This window comes from Bombina bombina, chromosome 7 (genome assembly GCF_027579735.1).
Source record: "Bombina bombina isolate aBomBom1 chromosome 7, aBomBom1.pri, whole genome shotgun sequence".
Lineage (NCBI taxonomy): Eukaryota > Metazoa > Chordata > Amphibia > Anura > Bombinatoridae > Bombina > Bombina bombina.
Window position 1 is genome coordinate 464,386,925 of NC_069505.1, and position 26,349 is coordinate 464,413,273.

Here is a 26,349-nt window from a genome sequence, read left to right on the forward strand (position 1 = left end):
CAGGTGAGTGTACGTGTGTGATGTGTCTGAGGGATACAGGGTACAGATGAGTGTATGAGTGTGATGTGTCTGAGGGATACAGGGTACAGATGAGTGTATGAGTGTGATGTGTCTGAAGGATACAGGGTACAGGTGAGTGTATGTGTGTGATGTGTCTGAGGGATACAGGGTAAAGGTGAGTGTATGAGTGTGATGTGCCTGAAGGATACAGGGCACAGGTGAGTGTATGTGTGTGATGTGTCTAAGGAATACAGGGTACAGTTGAGTGTATGTGTGTGATGTGTCTGAGGGATACAGTGTACAGGTGAGTGTATGTGTGTGATGTGTCTGAGGGATACAGTGTACAGGTGAGTGTATGTGTGTGATGTGTCTGAGGGATACAGGGTACAGGTGAGTGTATGTGTGTGATATGTCTGAGGGATACAGGGTACAGGTGAGTGTATGTGTGTGATGTGTCTGAGGGATACAGGGTACAGGTGAGTGTACGTGTGTGATGTGTCTGAGGGATACATGGTACAGATGAGTGTACATTTGTGTAATGTGTCTAAGTAAGGGCACAGGAAATTGGTACACATGTGATGGGTCTGAAAGAAGCAGAGCACACGTGTGTGTATGTAACATATCTTTAAGCAAAGAATCAATGTAACCACTAATAATAGTTTTATTGTAATTTAAAGGGCTTCTTGAGGAAAACTTAGATACTGTATTAATAAATGTAAAGGAAGAAACGGTTGATATGAATAATCCCCGAATTAATAAAACATTCAGACCCCTGTGACGATAATTAGTCTCTTTACTAGATTCGAGACTAATCTGAGATTTCTATGTGTGTAAGGCACCGCCTCTCTTTAACGGCAGACTTTAATAAAATGTTGCTGGAACCTGTTGGGGAGGTAGAGTTTATGTCTAGAACAGGCTCATAGTCTGAACAGTCTGGGGGACCATTGTAAAAACAGGACTGAACTTGGCAATCTCAAAACCTGGAACAGGACAGGTCAGTAATATGAACAGACCAGGTCAGCAACATGTAGATTGAACATGGTCAGGCTCTTAGAAATTTTTTTTGTAGTCATGCTGATCTACCTACCTGCTCTCTTAAGCTCTTCTAATTGCATATTCAGGAACTAGCAGTGGCTGAAAAATGTTCCCTCAAAGATGCATTATCATTTATGGATCCTATGGAAAGGCAGGTTGAGTCATCTTTGAAAAGAATTTATAGTCTGTTGCATTTACAGACCAATGACTGTTGGGTCTAATGCTAGGCATTGACTATCACAAAAGTGTTCTTATCATGCCTTAGATCTTGGCAGCTGCGATGTTTGTGGTTACCTTAGCTCTCAGTCTCATTCTATATGGGTGTCAGCCACCATTCTTTAGGGGTGTCAGCCGACCCTTACCCCATCACAGGATCCCTTTCCTGTTTTCAGCTAAAAATAAGAAAACATTTTGATACTTTATATGACATCTGTTTAACTTTTTATGTGGCATTTCAATATAACCTCTAAAGATATCTTTTTTTTCTTTTCTTTTTTTTTTAATTATTTTTATTGAGGCAAAGTAAAGTACAATTGTATACGATAATAATGTCAGCTCAGCAATACAAGAAAATACAATCAAAAAAGAAAATCCAAGAGCAATAATAGTGAAAACTGGCAGTCATTGATCCTATATCATTCATAATCTAACAGGAACATGCTAAAACAAAACAATAGTCAAAGCCTCTTATTTTTCCATTATTTGTCAATAATATTCTGCGACTTATATCTTCAGAGTAGATGACAGATAGTGTCTACATAACAGAACCATTTTGATCTGAGTAAAGAGAGGGGTGCGGAGGGAAAGAGAGGGAGAGAGAGAAAAAAAAAAGGGGGGGGGAAGGGGATTTTTCTTTATTTCTCCTCTCTCCCCCCTCCCCCCCTCCCCTTTAGATAGGGGAGAGGGAAGGGGGAGAACTTAAAAGAGACGTGAAGAATATTCAGGATCTAGCTATTACCATACTCGTAATATAACTATTTCTGAGTATCTAAAGGGGTATATTAATTGATTTATTTCTTCTGGAGTAAATATTTTAATGAAGGCCGACCAATTTTTAAAAAATTAAGTTACCTCCTTTTCCGAAGTTAGAGATACGTCCATTTGCTCAATAATACATTGCTTTTTCATAAAATTTTAAATTTCCTGAATACTAGGTATTGAGGAGTCTCTCCACTTTCCAAAAATTAAATTCCTCGTTGCCAGAATTGCCCCATTCCTAATTTTTTTTTTATCCGAGTTTGTTGAGGAATCTACCAAGAATACCACCCCTGCCAATGAGAGAGATGCCAATGAGAGAGAAAGAGTCGGAAGCTTCAGTGTGTTAATTAGCCAAAATTCTACCTTTTTCCATAATTGCCTAATCCTCGGGCAGGACCATATCATATGGACTATGTCCGCAGCCGGAAAGGAACACTTAGGACAAACATTAAAATCATAATTGTGCCATTTAAACCCTTTAAGCGGGGTGTAATATGTTCTATAAAGTAGCTTAATATGTGATTCCCTCCAGTTTATGGATAGTGTGGATTGGGCCACAGTGGCTATAGATTTTTCCACCTGTTCTACCTCGATAACTAGATCTGGTTCTAATAGGTTCCACTTTTGAGTTATCTGTTGAAGATTAAGTGCTCCGTCTTGGCTTATCAGCAGCTCATACCAACATGATATAGAGGATAATTCATTTTTAGCCAGGATGGGCCAATTATCTAATTTCCCCCAAGACCAAGACCATCCGAACTTCCGTATTAATGAGGCTAGGTAGTGTCTGGCTTGGAGATAAGCAAAGAAATCTTTATTGCTTATATCAAATTCCTGTTTCAACATTTCGAAGGTTTTGACCAATGCAGAACCTTGATCTATAAATTGAGACATAAAAAGGAGACCCCTTCTCTGCCAAGTTTGAAATACTTGTGTTTGGATACTTTCCTGGAATTCTGGATTGCCACATAACCCTTGAAATCTTGGAATTGTTAAGTCAATGTTCAGTTTACGGCCTAATTTTTTCCAAGCTTGTATGACCGCAAATATTGATTGAATACCCTTCACGCTTTTGGGAATTAATTGTGTCGGACAGTGGATTAGAGCTGAGGGATTATAAGGGAATATGATGCTTCTCTCCAGGCTGTTATTAGTAAAATAGTCCTTGTTAAGAATCCAGTCTATTGCAATGCGTGAAAGGGAAACCAGGTTATATTTATTAAGATCTGGGAGAGCCATTCCACCATACCTTTTCGGAAGGTGGAGTTTATTTAAAGAAATTCGAGGTCTCTTACATTTCCAGATAAAATATCGCAACGCTCTATTTAGGCTTTTCCAATCTCTAACTTTTAGAATCACTGGAATATTTTGAAGAGGAGAAAGAATTTTAGGTAGTAAGACCATCTTAAAAAGAGCAATACGCCCCGCTAAGGATATTGGAAGATTTTGCCAGTTTATCATATATTCTTTAATTTTGGCTAAAATAGGGGAGATGTTCAGGTTATACCATTCTTGTGGGTTTAAAGAAATATGAATTCCTAAATATTTAAGATGAGTCGACACTTCCTTGAAAGGTATGTTGTCAATTGAAGCCTCATTCTTCCTTGCCCACATTAGCTCAGACTTAGAAACATTCAGTTTATAGCCTGAGAAAGAGCCAAATGCATTAGTTAACGAAATCAATCTTGGGATATTAACTGCTGTGTTAGACATGTAAATTAGCACATCATCAGCATATAAGGCAACTTTTGGTTCCACTAAACCAATCTTTATCCCTTGAATCCTCTGCCTAATTCTAAGGGCCAGTGGCTCAATCGCTAAATCAAATAAAAGTGGTGACAGGGGACATCCCTGCCTTGTGCCCCTTTGTAATTTAATTGGATTGGATTCTAGTTTGTTAACAATCAATCTAGTTGTGGACTTAGTACAAAGGTTATTAATAAAGAGAGGAAAATTATCTTTAAAACCAAATCGCAGCAGGGAATTGATAATGTGCTGATGAAAAACCGAATCGAACGCTTTTTCTGCGTCTAATGCAATTATTGCTATGTCAGATTGATTTTGGGTTATGGTTTCTGAGCAATTATAGAAGTAATAGTTCTCTGATCTTGGCTGCCAGATTACGCCTGGATATAAAACCTGCCTGATCCTTATTAATAAGATCCCCTATCACTTTTTGAAGTCTTTTAGCTAAAATTGATGTTAATAACTTGTAATCTGAATTAAGTAATGCTATAGGTCTGTATGACTTTTTATTCAAGGGGTCTTTCCCTGGTTTCGCAATTAATGTTGTTATAGATGCTGTGAAAGACATAGGGATGGGTTGATTATCGATAAAGAAATGATTAAATACTTTTCTTAGGTGAGGTGTTATAATTGGGGAAAGGAGCTTGTAAAACTCGTTAGGGAGAGAGTCTGGGCCAGGTGATTTATCCAAGCGAGCTTCTTTAATTGCCAGGGTAATTTCTTGGTCAGTGATAGGGGCATTAATTTTACTCACAGCCTCCTCATTTAAAACTGGGTGGTCAAGACCTTCCCAGAAGAGCTCTGAGACTACTTCATCTGATTGCCTGTGTGAATAGAGATCTCTATAGTAGGTAAAAAAAGCATCCATAATTTCTCTCGGATTTTGGAGTAAGGTTCCTTGTTCTGAGAGTGAGTCGATAGTAGAGCTTCCCTGTGCGTTCTTGACTAAATTTGCCAATAATTTCCCTGCCTTATTCCCATACCTGTAAAATTTCGCTCTCATTTTGTAATCCTCTTGGATTGCAACATGCAGAAGGAGATTATCTCTCTCTCTCTTAGCAGAGGCGTACCTCCTCCAATTTATTGATGTTGGTTGAGATAAATATTTGCTATAGCTGTTAGTAAGTGCTCTCAGAGCTTCATTCTCCCGAAGAGCCGCCTTCCGCCTATAATCCACCATATAGGCAATAATTTCTCCCCTCATTACGGCCTTACCAGCTTCCCACAATATATTTGGGTCATTGACAGTGTCAGCATTTAGATTAAAAAATTCATTCATTCTAGCAGTCAACCATGTCTTGAATTTTATATTTTTTGTTAAAAATTTAGGGGAAAAAAATCGTCGTGTAGTAGACCTTTTTTCATTTAATGGTATGTTTAATATGATCGGAGCATGGTCAGACACAGTAATTTGCAATATCTTTGATATAGCCCCAATTCTCAGCAAATTCTCACTTACTAGGAATAGGTCAATTCTGGAGAGGGATCTTACACTCTTAGCCTTACATGTAAACTCCCTTTGATCTGGGTTGTGAATTCTCCAAATGTCTCTGAGGGCTAGATTTTTAAATAGAGTTTTAAACATTTTACCTTCAAGTTTGTCCCTTTTGGCCATGATTTTAATAGGTTTTTGCCTGTGCCTATCTATTTGGGCCCTAGGGGTCATATTAAAGTCCCCTGCCATGATTATGTAACCCTCACCTATTTGTAATATTTTAGTTTGAAGTAATTCCCAAAAGCTTTTTTCAAAGTTATTCGGGGCGTATAGGTTGCATAGCGTAAGAATGGAGCCGGCTATTCTAATTTTTAGAATCAGGATTCGACTTTCGGGATCTCTATACTCTGATAAAATTTCATAGGGGTTTTTTTACCCAGCAGAATGGCTACGCCCCTCTTTCTGCCTATGCTTGGCGTAAAAAACACTTCACCTACCCATGAAAACTTTAGCTTTACAGATTCTTCTGCATTTAAGTGTGTCTCTTGTATGAATGCGATATCTGAATTAAGTTTCCTTAATTGAGAGATTATCAGCTTTCGCTTCATTGGAGTTGAGACCCCTCCAACATTCCAAGAAGATAAAGTCAATCTTTTTATATTAGACATAGTTTGACCTCTTTTTCTTACTATTCCCCTCTAAGGAAAACAGAAACAATAATAAAACAAGGAAAGAGAAAAAAAAAAAAAAAAAAAAAAGGGGGTATTCCCCCGCACCCCTCATCTCCACGGCATTGTTTAGTCAATGTTGACACCTGGAGAGTGTTAGTACAAACAATAAAAAGCACTGAATACAGATAACAGTTGCGTGTTGGTAATATCATCAAAACAACTTAAATTTAGTCTGTGAGACAATTAAACCGGTAGCTTAAATTACTTAACCACTTTTTCTGCAAAAAACTTTTCTGCCTCTGAGGCAGTGTCAAAAAAGTACGTCTGGCCCTGGAATTCTACTTTCAGCCTAGCCGGATAAATAACCAATGCAGTGAGACCCTCCTTAATCATCTGGCCACAGATTGGGGAGAGCTCCCTTCTTTTCAGGGAGGTTTCATAAGCGAAATCTTGAAACACTAAAATTTTGTTCCCATCCAGAAGAATAGGGGCATTCTTGCGTGAGAATTGCATGACCTTAATCTTATCCTGAAAGTTCAAGTATTTCACAATTATAGGCCTAGGTCTTAGTCTGTCACCATTTGATAGGGGGGGTCTCCCCAATCTGTGGGCCCGCTCAACCATTAGGGGCAAAATTTCTTGGGGAATCTTTAAAAGTTGAGGCAAAGTTTCAGCTGCAAACTGCACTAGATCTGTACTCCGAAAGGTTTCTGGGACCCCTATTATTCTAATGTTATTTCTTCGAGACCTGTTTTCTAGGTCCTCGATCTTATTCTGTAACGCTTTGAGAGTTAGAGAATGTGCCTGCAGTTTGGTATCATGTGTGATCGAATGATCTTCAAGGTCAGACACCCTTTGCTCTGCTTCTTGAATCCTAGTTGAAAATTGCTTAACTTCCATGGATAGTGTATGCAGATCTTGTTTTATTTCCATTCTAAGCGATTCAAATTTGGGGTTCAGAGCTTCTAAGATATCTTTTACAATTATTTGTGAATTAATAGCCTCTTTTGACTTTGTGACTAGATCTAATTCTGAGTGTAATTCAGCTGTAGTTTCAATTATATTTTTGCTCTTCTTGTCTCTGGGTCTGGAAGCCATGGTTGGTGAACAGTGTTTATTTTGTGTTGGTGAGTTTAGGAATTTATCGATAAGTGGCAAATGAAAAAAGAAAAAGAAAAATAATTTGTGTAGCAATCAGTGATAAAGGAGAGAAAGAAAAGATAAGAGAGAAGAATGGGAGAGGAAAAAAAAAAAAAAAAAAAAAAGGGGGGGGGGGGGGTTACCCCAAAGAGGGGGGAGGAGGGGGGGAGGGAAGAAGGGGAGAAAAAGAAAGGGTTATTAGTGGAGAGTGAAAGTAAGTGTTTGTGAGGAAGTAGAGTGAGGAGGTGCGTGTGAGAGAGAGTGAGTGAGTGAGTAAAAAAAAAAAAAAAAGGGGGGGGGGAGGAAAGAGGGGGGGAAGGAGGGGAAAACCCCTCAAGTGAAAAGTGTTATATAAAAAAAAAAAGAAAATTATCAGTGTTGAGACCAAGGATTCACAGGCTCAAAGAGCAAGAAATTATTTCTTCTGGGTTTTAAAAAAGAAACAATTGCACAACCTTCATTAACAATTAGATAAATTAAGGAGCTTTAGGCTGATCCAAGATTAGGTTTCACGTGTGTAATCCCTCAGCTTATCGAAATAACAAAACTCTAGTGCACAGGCTTAAATCTGATAATTAAAGCCTTTACTTGTTAATGCACTTTTACACAGATTCAGATCTAGGTAGTAGCCCTAACCCCCTTTTTTTTTTTTTTGTTTACAAATAAATTCTTATTTGTAAGTATTCTTGTTTATACAACTTACATGGGGTATCAGGACTTGTACCTCTTGAGATTTTATTTCTTTCCAGTCTTTACAATGAAAAAGTTCTCAAACTAATGTGTTACATACAAAATCGATCAAAAGTACTAACTAACTTTAATCAGAACTTAAGTTGTGGCGGTTATGCCTCAGTTCTCCTTCACTTAGTCCCCCAGCCTAAGTTTGTCTTAACCCCCTGTCTCCTTCTCTTACCCACCTGTCTATTCTCCCTCTATGTTTCTTGGGCCTTAACTAATTAAGTGGAAAAAGAGAGAGAAAATATATAAAATATGAGGATACTTCCTTTTCTCTCCTCTTCCCTCTCAAGTCAGAAATAATTATTTGAACAAGGCCTTAATAACAGGTGTATACGAGTTGATGTTAGTTAATTGCTTTACATTTAACACCCTGCAAAAAAGTTCAAGTATACATAATAGCAATATCTCTCTTTTATTTTTGGTTAATTCTATACTTGTGAGTGTTCCTGCTTGTATAGAATCCAGTGGGTAATAAGACCAACAACTCTTAGGGATAGCGAATTTAAGTGTTTTTACAATAATTTACAATGGGCCTCACAAATGGGTGCCTTTGTATCACACCTGAGTGTGTTGTTAAACTTATTTAAACTTTAACATTTTATCTATTTTACCACTTTAAGTGTTAATGTCCCTACAGCGATTTAACAACAAGTAATAAGTCTTTAGTTATATTAAAAAAGTATTCTGTAACAATTAGCAAGCTTTAATACAAGAGGGTTAGTAGCGGTTAGTACTAGTTATATACTGCCCTTCTAGGGGTAGATTACTTATAACAACAATATCCGTAATAGAGCCAGCAGGTTTTAGCCAAGCATTATTAATATAAGGTAATCCACAGCATAGCATTCATAACAAGGTTAGAGGAAAGATAATCAGCCTTGGTATCAGAATAAAGTACTTTGTCTAAAGCAGTTAATGTAACAATAGTCAGCAGTAGACACCTTAGACGCAGCCAGATCTTTTTACTTAGAATAAACTTAAGCTATAAACTTGCAGCTCCCTTAGCATGTATTGATTAAGGTGTCGTATGCTCACTATAGCTTAGGGTAGCGCCAAAGCAGCATTTCATGCCCCCTCAAGCCGAGAGCTGAAAAATATTTCTTTGCAGGGAGAAAGTTACGTCGAGTAAGTGAGCAGAGTAAAGCAAGCAAATTATGGTTAAGCACTGTTAGTATAGAGCAGTCTTTAGCGTGCTTGTTTATGGCAGAGTTAGAAGAAAGTTAATCAGCAATAGTATTGAGATAGAGTGCTTTGTCCAAAGAAAGTCATGCAGCAATGGTCACAAACAAATCTTTTTTTTGTTTAAAGTAAGTTTGTATTATATACTTGCGATTTTCCTTGGATTATGGTAGTTGAATTACCCAGTTGCTCACCGCGGCTTGTAATAGTGTTGGAGCGGTGTCTTATGCCCTGACGCTCTGAGAGGTGTTTCCTTGCAGAGAGTGAGTTGCACCTGGTAAAGCTGCTCAGCGGAGAAATAGAGATGATGGCGGCTTGTTCGAGTTATTGATGCAGCCTTAGGCAGACATCCTTTCTTCTGTGTCACAGCCTTTTCTTCGTTTCACCCAGCCGCTGCCTCTCCGTCGGCCCCAGTCACACACTGCTTGGTTCCCGCCTCTTCCGTGTGTTCGCTCACAATCGTGCGCCAGGTATACACACCACAGAGGGTTCAGCAGGAGACCAGGTGTTCCACTTCCCAGGACGCCAAGGAGGCGACCAAATCGGTCCGGTCAAGGTAAGAGAGAGAGTGAACTCTCGTTAAGTTGAGCTGAGCTTGAATCACTGCCTTCTACTCCCCAACCACAACCCCGCTAGGAGGGGGGGTGTGGGAGATATTGATGTTCCGCCGGCAAGATTTGTGGTATTTCCAGGCTGTCTACCCCCCTCACGCAGCACCGGTGGGAGGGGGGGGACTGCCTATCAAGATCTTATCCTGTGTGTGACCTCTCCAAGGGATGGTCTTCGCGGGGTCTAACACACCGTGTGGTAGCTTGTAGCGCAAGTTTGTGACAGCGCTATGCGAGTTCCTCCAGGGGATATCCAGGCTGGATGCAACGTCTCCCCACGACTGCTGGGGCACCTGGCGCGTAATCTACCGCCAAGGACTAATTGCATGGGAGAAATGAGCAGGTCTGGTGCAGCACAGCCTCATGCACAGGCTCCTCCTCCGGAACTCCTCTAAAGATATCTTTGACTATAGACTAGCAGTCCTCTCATTTCAGGGGCTTAAGTAATACCTATCCAAAGTACTCTTATCTTACTCTGCAATTACAGCACCAATAAAAATCAACTTCTAGCAATGTAAACCTAATACTATAACAACAGCATCAAGGGGAAATATTCACCAATAATTGGAGTGAGAATTTATATGGGAATGCTGAAGAGAAATTAATACAAACTTATTGGCAATATAGAGATATTCAAATAAAGGCCACTAGAATTTTTTGTTTGCGGCACGTTAATATGGCCTCTCTCATGCCCCCCTTGTCTGCCCCCAGACTACTGCTCTGCCCGCATAAGGAACTCAGCTACTTTCATTTACCCCAATAGCTCTCTCTTGACCTGCAAGGCTCTAATCAACACCCACAGAACCAAGCCTGTTTTTTCATCAAGGAAAAATGGTATTGCGACTCATTTTCCATATTTTTGTCACCATTTGTGTTTCTTTTTATAACATGCACTCTTTCTTCTCTCAGGACAAAATGGAATGAGAGAAACTTAAGAATTGAATCTAGTCTAAAGAAAGAATATCAGATAATACTTCTAGTTATTATGTGACAATGACAACTGTCCTCCCATATGGTATTGTCACTGCACTTTTAAAGCACAGGGGATAAGGTATGGCTTAGAGTTCATTCTACAACAGAAGCCTTTTTATGTGCATGAAGCTGGAGATTTTTGTGAAGCAGTGTATTTAGTTCAGGGCTCAAAATAAATGTGTTAAAAAATCTAGGGACCAGTCGATAAATTTAGGAGCCAGAAACATTTGGTCCCTTTTTGATATTTGCTATATATTACTCACTGGAGAAAATCTTGGAGTTCAGCTGATTTTCTTCATTACAAATTCATCTTGAACTCCTACTATTCTGCCCTTAATCTCTATAAGCAACATTACTTCTCTACTCTTTCTTTAAACCCAAAACATCTGTTCTTCACTTTCAATATTCTTCTCCGCCCACCCTCACCTCCTAATACAACTTCTCTGTCAGCTCAAGACTTTGCCAGCCACTTCAATAACAAAATCGACTCCATCAGAAACGAAAACAGCTCTCAACATACTTCCATTCTCTCACCCCCTCAAACGCTCGCAATCAACCACAACCCACATAGCCATAAACTTGGCTCTTTCTTCTGAGGAACAAGTTTCTGCACTTATACTGCACTCTCACCTCACTACCTGTCCCCTTGACCCTAACCCCTCTCAGCTACTCCCCTCTCTTCTACCCTTACCCCTATACTCACACACATTTTCAACCTCTCCCTCAGCACCAGTATTTTTCCCTCATATCTGAAACATGCACTGGTCACACCTATCCTCACAAAACCTTCTCTTGATCCAACCTCCCCATCCAACTACTGCCCTATTTCCCAAATCCCTCTTGCCTCAAAGCTTCTCGAAAAGCTAGTATATGCATGCCTATCCCATTTCCTTACATTAAACTCCCTCCTTGACCCACTACAATCTGGATTTTGTCCCCATCACTCCATAGAGACAGCAATCGTTAAGGTTACCAACAACCTACTTACAGAAAAATTTAAAGGGCACTTCTCTCTGCTTATCCTCCTTGATCTGTAAACACCCTTTGATACTGTTGACCACCCTCTTTTGCTCCAAACCCTCCAATCCTTTGGCATTTGTGAAACAGCCCTCTCGTGGTTCTCTTCCTACCTGTCAAACCGTACCTTTAGTGTAGCCTTTTCTGGGACCTCCTCTGCCCCTTCACCACTTTGTCAGGGTACCGCAAGGCTCTGTCCTTGGTCCCCTTCTCTTCTCAATCTACATGTCATCATTAGGTTCCCTAATAAAGTCCCACAGGTTTCAATAACATTTGTATGCCAACGACACCCAAATCTACTTCTCTCCACCAGACCTATCCCCTTCCTTGCTAACCCATGTCACTAACTGTCTTTCTCACATCTTCCTAGATGTTCTCTCACTACCGCAAGCTAAATCTCTCCAAAACTGAGCTCCTTATTTTCCCTCCTTCTTCCAAAATCTCCACCCCAATCTCTCTATAACTGTTGAGAACTTCATCATTACCCCTAACCCGCATGCCCGATGTCTTGGGGTCACTTTTGACTCCGATCTTTCTTTCACTCCTCACATTCAGTCCTTGGCTAAATCCTGCTGCTATCACCTTAAAAACATCTCTAAAATTAGACATTTCCTTACACAAGACACAACTAAGATTTTAATCTACTCTCATTTTTTCCCGCATCGATTACTGCAACTCTGTCCTCTCTGGTCTCCCCAGCTGCCGCCTAGCTCCTTTACAATCCATAATGAATGCCTCTGCCAGGCATATCTTCCTTACACGTCGCTCTTCATCTGCTGCACCTCTCTGCCAATCCCTTCACTGGCTTCCTCTTGCCTCCAGGATTAAACACAAAATTCTCACTCTGACATAAAAAGCCCTCAACTGCACTGCTCCCCCCTATATCTCAGACCTTGTCTCCAGATACTCTCCCTCCCATCCCCTTCGCTCTGCTCATGACCTCCTACACTCCTCCTCTCTTGCTACCTCCTTACACTCCCATTTACAGGACTTCTCCAGACTGGATCCCATCTTGTGGAACTCTCTGCCTTGCTCCACAAGACTCTCCCCTAGCTTTGAAAGCTTCATGCGCTCCCTAAAGACTTTACTGTTCAGGGATGCATACAACCTACACTAACCTTTATTTATACCAGTTCCTCTCCTCCTTTGCTATCCCCTTGAACCCCCTTAGCATGTAAGCCTAAGAGTCTAGCTGTTTGTAGATTACCTTCTTAAGAGCTGACTACAACAGTGCGACTCTTGGCAGGGCCCTCTACCCGTTTGATCCCTAAAAATGTTTTGTTGTACTCCACCTATTTTTATAGCACTGCTGAATCTGTTGTCGCTCTACAAATAACCGATAATAATAATAATACAATAAATGGTGGATTTGTATTTCAACCCTGTGAGGCTTAGAAAAAAGCCAGGTGCACCAAGTTAAATTTAAGTGTGGCTGGTGATGGTTGGCAGGGACAAGTGTGGGCACCCATAGGTGTTTTGGGGACATTGAACCAGGGCCTAATTTTAAGGCATAACTTCTTAGCACCTGTGTTAATCAAGGCCTGATTTAGTTAACTTTCCACATTTTTAAATGGACATGAAACCCAAAATCTTTATTTCATTATTCAGACAGAGCATGACATATTAAATAACTTTCTAATGTACTTGCTCTATGTTCTAACTTGCTTCATCCCCTTAATATTCTCTGTTCGAAAGCATACCTAGATAGGCTTAGCAGCACCAATGCACTACTGAGAGCTAGCTACTGGTCGTTATTGACTCACCTGATGTGATCAGCTAGCTCCCAGTACTGCATTACTGCTCCTTCAACAAAGGATACCAAGGAACCAAATTTGATCAATTGCAAAGCTATTTCAATCTTATCTTCTAATTGAATCATGAAATAAAAGTGTTGGGTTTCCTGTCTCTATATAAAATACTAATACCTGAGTGATCACCCCTCTGTGAGCCCAAAATAATGAAAGCAAAATCTATCTATAAATGTGATAAACAAAAATAAATCATATTTTGTGTATGGGCAACTGATGGGAAAATTTGCCAACCCTAGTTATTAGTTATGTCTTTCAGCTATTTATAAAATGCTTATTGAGGTGTATATGTATTTTTATAATACATGAAAGCTCTTCTCTCCGGTGAATGCTGACATGGACATAGTCCAGGCAAAATAAATCACACTGTAGTTTTGAAAGTATATTGACTCTTACAATCTCTACTTCTTTTCAACAGATTTGACACAGACTCCACGTTGTTGTTTGATCGAAGATAACTTTGATGAGCACTCAGAAACAGATTATATACAAAATACACCAATCAAAATTCATAGTAAACCTCTCAGAGTTAATGGAGAAAAATCTACTGGCATGCATATTAATGAACATATTCATGGGCATACTACAGCACAGGAAACGAATACAAATATACAAGCAACGTGTTGTAGTGTTGTATTTATACAAAGCATGATAACATAGACAATAAATTAACCTATAAGTTTGTTCCTTATCCAAGTGATAAATGTCCAAACATCAATGAGGGGCTAATATGTGACCCATGCGACAAATGTAACATAATAGCGAAACCGTTTGCCTGTGTTAATTGTGGTAATTGTTTAAGTCAGAAATTATATCTTGTGGCTTTTAAGGGCAATTACGTTGGTAAAAAATATTTTGTCTGCTCATAATGCGTAAAAATCTTTGCAAGTAATTCCGAGCTTGTAAGACATGAAAGAATTCATACAGGAGAGAAACCATTCAAGTGCTCAAAATGCGGCAAATCTTTTTCTTTTAAGTCGAGGCTTGATTTACATAAAAGAATGCATACCGGGGAAAGACCATTTTCGTGTCCTGAGTGTGGGAAATGCTTTGCTAGAAACTCAGACCTTTTATAACATAAGAAAACGCATTCAGGAGAAAAGTAATTTGCATGTACTAAATATGGAAATGTTTTTGCCAATAATGCAAAGCTGGTGAGGCATAAGAGGACTCACACAGAAGAAAAACCATTTATGTGCACGGAATGTGGAAAATCTTTTAGCCATAGTGCCAACCTTTTTTCACACAATAAGAGTCACACAGGAGAAAAAACATTTGCTTGTTCTGAATCTGGTAGATGTTCCGCTAGTAATTCTGATCTTGTTAAACATGAAAGGATTCACACAGGAGAGAAAACCTTCATGTGTTCAGAATGCAGGAAATTTTTTATGCAGAAAGCCCACCTTGAAATGCATAAAAGAACAAACACTGGGGAAAAACCCTTTGCTTGTTCAGAATGTGAAAAATTATTTTCCAGTAATTCAACACTTGTGAAAAATAAAAGAATTCACACCGGAGAGAAACCTTACGCATGCTGGGATTGCGGGAAATGTTTTAGAGCAAACTCGAAACTTGTCTTGCATGAGAGAATTCACACGGGAGAAAGACCCTTTTAATGTCCTGTATGTACAAAGTGTTTTGTCAGTAAATCAGCTCTCGATGTACACAAGAAAACTCACATTGAAGTAAAAATCTTTGCATGCTCAAAATGTGGTATACACTTCCCTAGTAACTCAAAGCTTGTTAAACGTAAGAAAACACATATTTATAATAATTGTATATCTATCATTAACCCCTTAGCAACATCGAAGTACCCTGTACATTTGGTGTATGAAGGAGTTTTGAGCCAGTCTCGCCAGCAGTGGCTAAACCTTGCTATTACTGCATGTCTCTGTAATAATAGACCTGAACTATTTAACTCCTTGTTGTAAAAAACATCATTCTGAAATAGCGTATTCTCACTACTATTGACAAGACCCACCCTGTTTAACCCCTTTGCTACAGGGAATTTCAGAGAATTTTTAGCATTTTTGCTATCACTTCATTTAAACAGAAAGATATTTTTTTTTTACTTGTCAAAACTATATATATATATATATATATATATATATATGTGTGTGTGTGTGACGGACCACCTGGTACCCTGAATGAGTACCTCCATCAGAACACTTTGTCCTGGACATCCCTTTATCCAGAGCAATAGCTCCTGCTATCTCCCTTTGACTGCAGTCTAAAGTTATATAGGTGAACAGAACTGAGGCAACACTCAGTTGTCTGAACACAAAAATGTATGCTTTATTTAAAAGCAGCACACATAGTTATACACCCTGCCATTCCAGAGTCACGGAGCTTCAGGTTACAGAGGGAATTGGTTAAACAGTAAAGCAAACATATGAACAATACATCAAACCTCTAACAATTGTCTATTCACAGGTAAAACAGATAAACATCAAGTTAATTAACTGGCGAAGAAAGTTTACTCAGACAATCTGATTTTGGGCAGTCTAGTTAACATAATCACACAGGAACACAATCAGTATACCCAGACAGACTCCTGAGACACAATCAGATCTGAAACGTAAATAAAATACATCTTAAAATATAAAAACAGCTATTAAGTCCTTTATGCCCACTTGGTTTATAGAGTCACAATTGCTCCCACAAGGAGTACTCACACCCTTTATTTATGGATACAGGGTGACCTGGACATAAGACAGAGTTATGAAAGTACATGGGGTGTCCAGCATATAAAATTCCACATTTACATGCAGTCTCTGGGTATCCTTAAGCCCATGTACCTCCTGCCCAAAGAATTTTCCATAACAGGCCCTCAGATCTTGGTGACTCATGTCACATATCTCCCCCTTCGGAAGGAGTCTAACACAGGAGGAGACCCCAGACGGGTTGACTTCGAAGTTAGTCCGTAGATCCATTCCCCCAATGCCCGTACCCACACAGTACCCCAAACAAATTGTCCCAAACAGAGCATCACTCACCCGGCTGACTTCTGCCATTCCAGAGTCACAGAGCTTCAGGTTACAGAGGGAATTGGTTAAACAGTAAAGCAACATATGAACAATACATCAAACCTCTAACAATTGTCTATTCACAGGTAAAACAGATTAACATATCAAGTTAATTACCTGGAGAAGAAAGTTTACTCAGACAATCTGATTTTGGGCAGTCTAGTTAACATAATCACACAGGAACACAATCAGTATACCCAGACAGACTCCTGAGACACAATCAGATCTGAAACGTAAATAAAATACATCTTAAAATATAAAAACAGCTCTTATTAGCTATTAAGTCCTTTATGCCCACTTAGTTTATAGAGTCACAATTGCTCCCACAAGGGGTACTCACACCCTGTACCCATCCTGTATTTATGGATACAGGGTGACATGGACATAAGACTGTCAGGGTGCCAGGAATCAGACTGAGACGAGAAGTGCAAAAATAATCACACCTTTATTAATAGCAAAACATAATAAAAAGTCCACAAGTCAAATAACAAGCCAGGAATCCAAACCAGAACTGGTAGTCAGACGAGCCGAGTCAGGAGCCAAAGCGCATAGTCAGACGAGCCGGAATCAGGAACAAGGAGAACAGCAGAGTCAGGAACAAGCCAGGGATCAAGAACCAGGAGGGACGTCAGACAGCCAGGTAATACACAGGAGCTCTCACTAACAGGTCTGAGACAACGCAAGGGCAAAGCATACTAAACAGAGGCCCTTTAAATAATAAGTGATGACGTCACAATTCTGAGACTGCATTCTGTCTCACACGGATGATGTACACCAGTCTGGCCATAAAAGGAAGTGCAGGAAATGAGCAGAATCACACAGTATGCATCAGAGTCAGCAAGAGAGGTGAGTAAAATGGCTGCCAGCAGCACATGGCAAACAAAACAGGGAAAAAACCCTGACAAAGACAGAGTTATGAAAGTACATGGGGTGTCCAGCATATAAAATTCCACATTTCCATGCAGTCTCTGGGTTTCCTTAAGCCCATGTAACTCCTGCCCAAAGAAGGTTCCATAACAGGCCCCCAGATCTTGGTGACTCATGTCATGATATATATATAAATTTATTTCAGTAGACAACCCAAGGTATTGATCTAGGCTCATTTTGGTATATTTCATGCCACCATTTCACTGCAAAATGCGATCATATAAAAAAAAAAATACTTTTTCACAAACTTTCAGTTTCTCACTGAACTTATTTAAAAACAGCTTGTGCAATCATAATACAAATGATTATAAAAGCTTCTCTGGGATCCTCTTTGTTCAGAAATGGCAGGCATACATGAGTGAATGGGTTAATCAGATAGCTTGTAAGGTTAATTTTAACTTTAGTGTAAAGATTATCCTCCCACCTGACACTTCCCACCCCATGATCCCTACCTGATCCCTCTCAAAAAGCTCTTTTTCCTTCCTCACCCCCACCCCCCACTGGTCACCCCATCATTTATTATTATTATTATTAAAAAGAGTTTAATATATATATATATATATATATATACTGTATATATATATATATATATATATATATATATCTCAAAACAAACAGGCTTGCACTCACTGGATTATCCAATATATATATATATATATTTTTTTTCTCTCCTCAACCTTCCCACCTCTCTGATCCCCTAAAAAGCTCTATAACCCTCCCCTTCCCACTAATAATGACAGCCATTTTTGGTACTGGCAGCTGTCTGCTAGTACCTAATATATACCTTTTTTCTGTAGTGTAGTAGTCCCTACACCCCCCTTTGCTGGCGATCGTTAATTAGGGCTCCTCACCCCCCTATATCACATTTTTTCTGTAGTGTAGCTTCCCATCCCTCCCTCTCCCTTCATTTTTTTCTGCAGTGTAGGGCCATCCCACTCCCTCCTCCCTCTGCTTCTGGGCGACCCCCCCAACTCCCCTCCCACACCTCCCGCCGACACCAACAGATGATCATTACACGGAGACACTGTGTGTCTTTAATGATCTGGCAGGTCGTGCTCCAGTTAAATATGAAGGGAGATGTCAGGAGCTCATGAACTCCAGCTCTCTGCTGTAACAGTTGAAACTGCTGGAGCTTCCTACAGCTGCAATGTGTGTATACATATATATATATATATATATATATATATATATATATATATATATATATATATATACACGTTATCATCGTACGTGGTACGATTAACTTTTTTCTTCCTAGACCATGTTTTGCAATTTGTGAGTAAGTTGAAAAAGATCTAACTTTGTGTAAATATTTCTGGATGTGAAAATAATTTTTTCAAGTAATTCAATACTTAATGAAGGAATTCAGTTGTCAAAACTCGTTAAACTGCACATTTCAATTAATTTGTATACTCTTAAGATTGATGTTATTTCTGCCAGTAAATTTTGTTAAACATCATTTTTATTTATCAATATTTGCATGTTGTAACCAAAATTTGCGCTTAGTATGACTCCATGAAAATGAAAGAAAAAAATGACGACAGTAAAAATAAAATGTGAAAAATAAATTGGAGATTTTTTATTTTTTTTAGACTGTATTTATTTATATATTGACTTCTAAGGTGTGAATATAATTAAACATTTCAGATAAAATCAAACCTAATGATTTTGAACAACTATTTAATTAAAACAAAATGACATAAAAAAACATTTGTACCTGGGAGAAAATGTAGAAAGTCCAATTTGTTGTTTAAAGTGATGTTAAAAAAGATTTAAAAAATCTGCATGGGTAATCTTTATGCTGTTCCAAGATATATTGCTATAATTATTTTTGTATATTTGAATTAGTTTTTAAAATATTAGATTTTATTGAGTGTTCTCCCCAGGGCCTATTTAGCGTGTGCGCCACTTCGCTGATTTTACAGATCACTTGGCTAAAATTAACTAAAATTAAATGTTTTTAATGTACCTTTAAAACATAAACATATCTCCAAAAGGTGCTGAAATTCCAGTAGGTTGTAATTACTAAGCGGAAACATCATACAGATGATCATGTGATTTGTGTACGTAATATTATGGGGCACAAGAGCCACTGGTTTAGACAAATAATAATAGTATATTATTTATTATATAAATAATTAATAAAACTGTAATAAAATGGTAAATTGATCTTCCTAGAAGCACAAGATACATGACCGTGTAAAGCATGACCCATAAGTATATAACTGCTGAAAAAGGGTTAAATACATAGACAAGGCTGTGCTACCCCAGATAAGAATATAGCTTGTGACCAATGACAAGCAGACACCCCAGATGAGAATATAGCTTGTGACCAATGACAAGCAGACACCCCAGATGAGAATATAGCTTGTGACTAATGACATGCAGACACCCCCGATGAGAAAATAGCTTGTGACCAATGACACACAGATACCCCCGATGAGAATATAGCTTGTGACTAATGACAAGCAGACACCCCAGATGAGAATATAGCTTGTGACCAATGACACGCAGACACCCCAGATGAGAAAATAGCTTGTGACCAATGACAAGCAGACACCCCAGATGAGAATATAGCTTGTGACTAATGACATGCAGACACCCCCGATGAGAAAATAGCTTGTGACCAATGACACGCAGACACCCCAGATGAGAATATAGCTTGTGACCAATGACACGCAGACACCCCAGATGAGAAAATAGCTTGTGACCAATGACAAGCAGCTACCCCAGATGAGAATATAGCTTGTGACTAATGACACACAGATACCCCAGATGAGAATACAGCTTGTGACCAATGACAAGCAGACACCCCAGATGAGAATATAGCTTGTGACCAATGACAAGCAGACACCCCAGATGAGAATATAACTTGTGACCAATGACAAGCAGACACCCCAGATGAGAATATAGCTTGTGACCAATGACAAGCAGATACCCCAGATGAGAATATAGCTTGTGACCAATGACATGCAGCTACCCCAGATGAGAATATAGCTTGTGACCAATGACAAGCAGATACCCCAGATGAGAATATAGCTTGTGACCAATGACAAGCAGATACCCCAGATGAGAATATAGCTTGTGACCAATGACAAGCAGATACCCCAGATGAGAATATAGCTTGTGACCAATGACACACAGATACCCCAGATGAGAATATAGCTTGTGACCAATGACAAGCAGATACCCCAGATGAGAATATAGCTTGTGACCAATGACAAGCAGATACCCCAGATGAGAATATAGCTTGTGACCAATGACAAGCAGATACCCCAGATGAGAATATAGCTTGTGACTAATGACAAGCAGACACCCCAGATGAGAATATAGCTTGTGACCAATGACAAGCAGACACCCCAGATAAGAATATAGCTTGTGACCAATGACACACAGATACCCCCGATGAGAATATAGCTTGTGACTAATGACAAGCAGACACCCCAGATGAGAAAATAGCTTGTGACCAATGACAAGCAGATACCCCAGATGAGAATATAGCTTGTGACCAATGACACGCAGACACCCCAGATGAGAATATAGCTTGTGACCAATGACACACAGATACCCCAGATGAGAAAAAAGCTTGTGACCAATGACACGCAGACACCCCCGATGAGAAAATAGCTTGTGACCAATGACACGCAGACACCCCAGATGAGAATATAGCTTGTGACCAATGACACGCAGACACCCCAGATGAGAAAATAGCTTGTGACCAATGACAAGCAGCTACCCCAGATGAGAATATAGCTTGTGACTAATGACAAGCAGCTACCCCAGATGAGAATATAGCTTGTGACCAATGACAAGCAGACACCCCAGATGAGAATATAGCTTGTGACCAATGACAAGCAGACATCCCAGATGAGAATATAGCTTGTGACCAATAACACACAGATACCCAGATGAGAATATAGCTTGTGACCAATGACAAGCAGACACCCCAGATGAGAATATAGCTTGTGACCAATGACAAGCAGACACCCCAGATGAGAATATAGCTTGTGACCAATGACACACAGATACCCCCGATGAGAATATAGCTTGTGACTAATGACAAGCAGACACCCCAGATGAGAATATAGCTTGTGACCAATGACAAGCAGACACCCCAGATAAGAATATAGCTTGTGACCAATGACACACAGATACCCCCGATGAGAATATAGCTTGTGACTAATGACACGCAGACACCCCCGATGAGAAAATAGCTTGTGACCAATGACACGCAGACACCCCAGATGAGAATATAGCTTGTGACCAATGACACGCAGACACCCCAGATGAGAAAATAGCTTGTGACCAATGACAAGCAGCTACCCCAGATGAGAATATAGCTTGTGACTAATGACAAGCAGACACCCCAGATGAGAAAATAGCTTGTGACCAATGACAAGCAGATACCCCAGATGAGAATATAGCTTGTGACCAATGACAAGCAGACACCCCAGATGAGAATATAGCTTGTGACCAATAACAAGCAGCTACCCCAGATGAGAATATAGCTTGTGACCAATGACAAGCAGATACCCCAGATGAGAATATAGCTTGTGACCAATGACAAGCAGATACCCCAGATGAGAATATAGCTTGTGACCAATGACAAGCAGCTACCCCAGATGAGAATATAGCTTGTGACTAATGACAAGCAGACACCCCAGATGAGAATATAGCTTGTGCCCAATGACACGCAGCTACCCCAGATGAGAATATAGCTTGTGACTAATGACACACAGATACCCCAGATGAGAATATAGCTTGTGACTAATGACACACAGATACCCCAGATGAGAATATAGCTTGTGCCCAATGACAAGCAGCTACCCCAGATGAGAATATAGCTTGTGACCAATGACAAGCAGCTACCCCAGATGAGAATATAGCTTGTGACTAATGACACACAGATACCCCTGATGAGAATATAGCTTGTGACCAATGACAAGCAGCTACCCCAGATGAGAATATAGCTTGTGACTAATGACAAGCAGACACCCCAGATGAGAATATAACTTGTGACCAATGACAAGCAGATACCCCAGATGAGAATATAGCTTGTGACCAATGACAAGCAGACACCCCAGATGAGAATATAGCTTGTGACCAATGACATGCAGCTACCCCAGATGAGAATATAGCTTGTGACCAATGACAAGCAGATACCCCAGATGAGAATATAGCTTGTGACCAATGACAAGCAGCTACCCCAGATGAGAATATAGCTTGTGACTAATGACACACAGCTACCCCAGATGAGAATATAGCTTGTGACCAATGACAAGCAGACACCCCAGATGAGAATATAGCTTGTGACCAATGACAAGCAGCTACCCCAGATGAGAATATAGCTTGTGACCAATGACACACAGATACCCCTGATGAGAATATAGCTTGTGACCAATGACAAGCAGACACCCCAGATGAGAATATAGCTTGTGACCAATGACAAGCAGATACCCCAGATGAGAATATAGCTTGTGACCAATGACAAGCAGACACCCCAGATGAGAATATAGCTTGTGACCAATGACATGCAGCTACCCCAGATGAGAATATAGCTTGTGACCAATGACAAGCAGATACCCCAGATGAGAATATAGCTTGTGACCAATGACAAGCAGATACCCCAGATGAGAATATAGCTTGTGACCAATGACAAGCAGCTACCCCAGATGAGAATATAGCTTGTGACTAATGACAAGCAGACACCCCAGATGAGAATATAGCTTGTGCCCAATGACACGCAGCTACCCCAGATGAGAATATAGCTTGTGACTAATGACACACAGATACCCCAGATGAGAATATAGCTTGTGCCCAATGACACGCAGCTACCCCAGATGAGAATATAGCTTGTGACTAATGACAAGCAGATACCCCAGATGAGAATATAGCTTGTGACCAATGACAAGCAGCTACCCCAGATGAGAATATAGCTTGTGACCAATGACAAGCAGCTACCCCAGATGAGAATATAGCTTGTGACTAATGACACACAGATACCCCTGATGAGAATATAGCTTGTGACCAATGACAAGCAGCTACCCCAGATGAGAATATAGCTTGTGACCAATGACAAGCAGCTACCCCAGATGAGAATATAGCTTGTGACCAATGACAAGCAGCTACCCCAGATGAGAATATAGCTTGTGACTAATGACAAGCAGATACCCCAGATGAGAATATAGCTTGTGACCAATGACACGCAGATACCCCAGATGAGAATATAGCTTGTGCCCAATGACACGCAGATACCCCAGATGAGAATATAGCTTGTGACCAATGACAAGCAGACACCCCAGATGAGAAAAAAGCTTGTGACCAATGACAAGCAGACACCCCAGATGAGAATATAGCTTGTGACCAATGACACGCAGCTACCCCAGATGAGAATATAGCTTGTGACCAATGACAAGCAGACACCCCAGATGAGAATATAGCTTGTGACTAATGACAAGCAGATACCCCAGATGAGAAAATAGCTTGTGACCAATGACAAGCAGATACCCAGATGAGAATATAGCTTGTGACTAATGACAAGCAGATACCCCGGATGAGAATATAGCTTGTGACCAATGACAAGCAGATACCCCAGATGAGAATATAGCTTGTGACCAATGACAAGCAGATACCCCAGATGAGAATATAGCTTGTGACCAATGACACGCAGATACCCCGATGAGAATATAGCTTGTGACCAATGACACGCAGACACCCCAGATGAGAATATAGCTTGTGACCAATGACACGCAGATACCCCTGATGAGAATATAGCTTGTGACCAATGACAAGCAGACACCCCAGATGAGAATATAACTTGTGACCAATGACAAGCAGATACCCCAGATGAGAATATAGCTTGTGACCAATGACAAGCAGACACCCCAGATGAGAATATAGCTTGTGACCAATGACATGCAGCTACCCCAGATGAGAATATAGCTTGTGACCAATGACAAGCAGATACCCCAGATGAGAATATAGCTTGTGATCAATAACACACAGATACCCCGATGAGAATATAGCTTGTGACCAATGACAAGCAGACACCCCAGATGAGAATATAGCTTGTGACCAATGACACACAGACACCCCAGATGAGAATATAGCTTGTGACCAATGACAAGCAGATACCCCAGATGAGAATATAGCTTGTGACCAATGACACACAGATACCCCAGATGAGAATATAGCTTGTGACCAATGACAAGCAGATACCCCAGATGAGAATATAGCTTGTGACCAATGACAAGCAGACACCCCAGATGAGAATATAGCTTGTGACCAATGACACGCAGACACCCCAGATGAGAATATAGCTTGTGACCAATGACACACAGATACCCCAGATGAGAATATAGCTTGTGACCAATGACACACAGCTACCCCAGATGAGAATATAGCTTGTGACCAATGACAAGCAGATACCCCAGATGAGAATATAGCTTGTGACCAATGACACACAGACACCCCAGATGAGAATATAGCTTGTGACCAATGACAAGCAGATACCCCAGATGAGAATATAGCTTGTGACCAATGACAAGCAGACACCCCAGATGAGAATATAGCTTGTGCCCAATGACACGCAGCTACACCAGATGAGAATATAGCTTGTGACCAATGACACACAGACACCCCAGATGAGAATATAGCTTGTGACTAATGACACGCAGATACCCCGATGAGAATATAGCTTGTGACCAATGACACACAGACACCCCAGATGAGAATATAGCTTGTGACTAATGACACGCAGATACCCCAGATGAGAATATAGCTTGTGCCCAATGACAAGCAGATACCCAGATGAGAATATAGCTTGTGACTAATGACACACAGATACCCCAGATGAGAATATAGCTTGTGACCAATGACAAGCAGATACCCCAGATGAGAATATAGCTTGTGACTAATGACACACAGATACCCCAGATGAGAATATAGCTTGTGACTAATGACACACAGATACCCCAGATGAGAATATAGCTTGTGACCAATGACAAGCAGCTACCCCAGATGAGAATATAGCTTGTGACCAATGACAAGCAGCTACCCCAGATGAGAATATAGCTTGTGACTAATGACACACAGATACCCCTGATGAGAATATAGCTTGTGACCAATGACAAGCAGCTACCCCAGATGAGAATATAGCTTGTGACCAATGACAAGCAGCTACCCCAGATGAGAATATAGCTTGTGACCAATGACAAGCAGCTACCCCAGATGAGAATATAGCTTGTGACCAATGACAAGCAGCTACCCCAGATGAGAATATAGCTTGTGACTAATGACAAGCAGATACCCCAGATGAGAATATAGCTTGTGACTAATGACACGCAGATACCCCAGATGAGAATATAGCTTGTGACTAATGACACGCAGATACCCCAGATGAGAATATAGCTTGTGACCAATGACACGCAGATACCCCAGATGAGAATATAGCTTGTGACCAATGACAAGCAGACACCCCAGATGAGAAAAAAGCTTGTGACCAATGACAAGCAGACACCCCAGATGAGAATATAGCTTGTGACCAATGACACGCAGCTACCCCAGATGAGAATATAGCTTGTGACCAATGACAAGCAGATACCCCAGATGAGAATATAGCTTGTGACTAATGACACACAGATACCCCCGATGAGAATATAGCTTGTGACTAATGACAAGCAGACACCCCCGATGAGAAAATAGCTTGTGACCAATGACACACAGATACCCAGATGAGAATATAGCTTGTGACTAATGACAAGCAGATACCCCGGATGAGAATATAGCTTGTGACCAATGACAAGCAGATACCCCTGATGAGAATATAGCTTGTGACCAATGACAAGCAGATACCCCAGATGAGAATATAGCTTGTGACCAATGACACACAGACACCCCAGATGAGAATATAGCTTGTGACCAATGACAAGCAGATACCCCGGATGAGAATATAGCTTGTGACTAATGACAAGCAGATACCCCAGATGAGAATATAGCTTGTGACTAATGACACACAGACACCCCAGATGAGAATATAGCTTGTGACCAATGACAAGCAGATACCCCAGA